Genomic DNA, 4,121 nt, shown 5'->3' with positions numbered 1-4,121 from the left:
CCCTTTATTTCCTTTGTCTCTTAAGTGTCTTTCAGAAATTAGGTTAATACCTTGACTGTTTCACTCTGAGCTGAAGCGACCCACTGCTTTCAGTCTCCTACATCCAACCCCTTCCTGCATGCTGCCCCTTTTCAGCATTTCTGGAATGAACAAAGACTTGAGGTCCCTTGTAAAGCAGCACTTGATCGTTGAGGCCCAAATCTTCACATGCAGGCCTGGGTTATGGTGGTTCTGCTTTAGTCAGCTTGTGAAGTATTTATAAATTCAGAAGAAATGCCTGATGTAGACATGACTAAGTCCCAAGTTGCATCAGAGATAGCTTAGTGTCGGGTTAGGACTGTTAACATGTTATACTGAACCACGAAGAAATATTTATCCTCTTACTTTGGAATTTGGTTCCTGGATGACTCGGGATGCACGAACCAAACTTTGTTTCTCAGTTTGAATTAAGATGGGCTGAGATAGGGCTTGCAGCATTGTACTTGAGCTGAGCATCTGTAAGCAATGAATCAGGGCCTTATAATTCTTTACGTGTTCTGAGCAATGGATGACGACAGATTTGCCTGACTAAAGCCACTACAAAAATCCGGAGTCTGGCTGTTCAGATAAGAGTGAGATTTGCTCTATGAAAAGACTCCTTCATTCTGCAGAGGCGGCGGCCATGAATCTGTTCCTCTGTTCTAAATGTTGTATGTGGGGGTGTGTTTGTGAGGGGGTTCCCTGGTAATCTTGAACAGCTTGAAGCGACCCATTCTGTGAATTACTGACTATGGTGCCAAAATATAAATAATAAAGCTTGGTTTTTAAAAAACGCCTGTTGCTGTATCTAGTTGGTTCAGTATGATCAGTTTTGTGTACCTGGAGCTGTGTAAATCATTAGGGGCATGGTGGTATCTCAGTCTGGCTATAGAGTAGTATGTCCCCCCCCCTTTTTTTTTTGGTCTTCTTGACCTTCACCTTGGGAAAACTGCTTTTTTTCTGTTTTTGGAATTATATGCCAATAACTGACCCTGTTTTATCCAGCAGATGGGGAAGTATTTTTTGATGTGGACACAATGGACTGAATACTAGGAGTCGGGAGACTTGGACTCAATTCACTGTTATGTCCGTGTCCTTGAGTAGGTCATTCACCCTCTCTGAACCTCAGTATCCCTACCTGCGAAGCACAAGAATTGGGACCAGTCAGCAGATGAGTAGTTTTCAAACTGTGCTTCATAGCAGTGCCTTAGGGCAGAGCCTCCCTGTGTGTCAGGGCATGTGGATCTCATGGCCACTTGTACTTCCTCTCTACTTGTGCTTGACAACTGGCAGTTTTCTGTGCATAACGACAGAACAACTTAGGAGCCACTGACAGGGAATAGGACTGAGCATATGAAGGCTTTGTGCAAATTTTTAAGACTTTCCTTCAAGATTCTACTGCCATCTGCTGGAAAACTGTCCTATTAACAATGAAAATCAATACCAGGAGGTAAGCAGTGCCTCTTAATGGAGTTAAGCAACTCACATTTGCAGTCTTTAGTGGAACTAATGGGCCCACATGGAACTCTGGGGTTCTCTCCACCACAGCATTTTTGCTTTATGTGCTATATATATTGGAGTTCTTTGGAAGATTATACACAGCAAAGTTTTGCTCTGCCAAAAATGAAATTATGAAAGGTCACTGGACAAAATGATCTCTTAAGTTCTTTTCCACTTTAAATTTGTACCACTCCGTAGAAAACACCTCTTACAGTATTAGAATCTTCTTTCTGTAGACATGTTTAACAGCCTTGCAAGTGTCATTTGATGCTTGGTATTCCTGTTGGGTTCTTGATGGTAAACCAAGAAAGGAGAGCATCAGGGCAGCCAGGTTTTTGATGCTCGCTGATAGTGTTGTCTCCAGAGGTAAAGATTGCTGGCTGATAGCAGCAACTTCTGGTGGGTAGTTGCATCAGATTCCTCCGAGTTAGAACACCCAGGACTGCATTCTGTTTTTAAATTCAAGTACTCACCTGCCTGCTTGCTTCCTTTCAAGTTTGACCTCATTTCTTAGGCTGAGTGCCCGTATTTTTGTCTTATCATTGTCCTACATCATTTTAAAGTGAATTTGATGGTAAACTGAAAATTCCAAAGGCAGAGAAATCCAGAACATGCCTTGGTTAGAAGAACGGAGCTGTTCTGGAGACTGCCCACCCGGCACTGCGGGTTTCTCCCACTTGTCCAGCTTCCTATGCTGAAGGCAGTGACATGATTAGATGTGGATCTCTTCTACCTCTGCCAGGAAAAGCAAAAGAGCCACAGAGCTTCACACAGGGGCCTTATCAGGCCTGGCCATTCACTTCCCTTTTCTCTGTGCCACCAAATGAATCCCTGTGCATTCATTCAGTTTCCTGCGGATCTGCGGAAAGCAGATGAGAGCCACCGTCTCCCAGAAGCACCCATTATAGAAGAATTCCTCATCTAGTTTACAACCAGGCTCCATTTTTTTAAAAAAAACATCAGGCTCTAGAGATGATATATTCAAGAAATGTTTTCCTTTTATCTTCTTCAGGATGTTTACACTAAGTAGGGTACATGATCCTGGATTGGAACCTGGTTCAGAAAAAGCTCTGTGTGTTTGTCTTGTACAGGACATGGGGACAATTGGCAAAGCTTGAATAGAGTCTATATGTTAGATAACAGTATTATGCTGAGACCTAGCTGGCAGTTCAGTGGTTCAGACTATGCTTCCCCTGCAGTGGTTCAATGCAAGTTCAATCCCTGGTCAGGGAACTAAGATCCTGCATGCCTCATAGTGCAGGAAAAAAAAAAAAAGATAATAGTATTATGTCAATGTTAATTTCCAGACTTTGTTCATTGTATTGTGGTTATAATAATGAAAGTACTTGTTCTTAATGTACTTGTGGCTAAGTAGACATGATGTCCTCAATTTATTCTCAAGTAAATTCAGGTGGAAAATATTTATCTACAAATATGTGTAAGAATAATAGAGCAAGTGTGATCGAATGATAACACATTGATAAATCTGGGTGAAAAGTGTATGGGATTTCTATTATTGTAACTTTTCTACAAAGTTGAAATTATTTCAAAATTAAAAGATAATCCTCAGGGTTCCCCTGGTGGTAAAGAATCTGCCTGCCAATGCAGGAAGTGCAAGAGACATGGGTTTGATCCCTGGATAGGGAAGATCCCCTGGAGTAGGAAATGGCAACCTGCTCCAGTATTCTTGCCTGGAAGATTCCACAGACAGAGGAACCTGGCGGGCTACAGTCCATGGGGTTGTAAAGAGTCAGAGATGAGTGAGCTACCGAGCACATTAAAGTCCAACAGCCACAACTGCTGAGACCACCTGCCACAAGTACTGAAGCCCGTGGGTCCTAGAGCCTTGCTCTACAACAAAAGAAGCCACCACAATGAGAAACCCGTGTACCTCACTCCCCACAACCAGAGAAAGCCCCTGCACAGCAGCGAAAACCCAGCACAGCCAAAAATACATTTAAAAAAAATGTTAAAGATAATCCTCTCCCCCCCCCTTAAAAACAACACCAACACCAACAACAAATCAGGCCTACAATTCTGATGAGGTGACAGATTCAACCCTGAAAACAGGATGGTGATACCAAGGTGACGGTGAAGGCATCAACCTATACCACCCATGGGAAGTTGGGTCTAAACCAGATTTTGCAAATGCTTCCTTCTTAAACTGAAATAGGTGACGTGGTGGGTAGAGTTTTAATTCAATGGAGAATGAATGGTTTATGTCCTTGTAGTGCTTGACGGTTTGAGCTAAAAGTGACAATGGCATTGAAGATAGCTCCATTTCATTCAGGGCAGCTTTCTCCAGGCAGTTTTTCTGGAGGATCCTCAAAAAGAGCGGAAGTCAACAAAGTTGGGCAGCTAGCTGTGCTGAAGGTAAGCTAGCTGAAGTGCTAGATGAAATAAGAATGGTAGGGTGTTGGTGTTGGCTGAAGCTGGGTGAGAGGCAGATGGAAGTGCATTGTACTATTACAAGTCCTAGGTTTATCTTTGAAATCTGGGTGTCAGAAAAGAAGGACATGCTAATTTAAAGGGGAAATTATGAGCAAAAGTGTGACATTGGAAGAATAAATAACTTGTTTCAGAAGTGGCTAACCTCAGGTCTG

This window comes from Bos grunniens, chromosome 11 (genome assembly GCF_055505025.1).
Source record: "Bos grunniens cultivar Pamir isolate PY7600 chromosome 11, Bosgru_T2T1.0, whole genome shotgun sequence".
NCBI lineage: Eukaryota > Metazoa > Chordata > Mammalia > Artiodactyla > Bovidae > Bos > Bos grunniens.
This window is presented reverse-complemented; position numbering follows the sequence as displayed.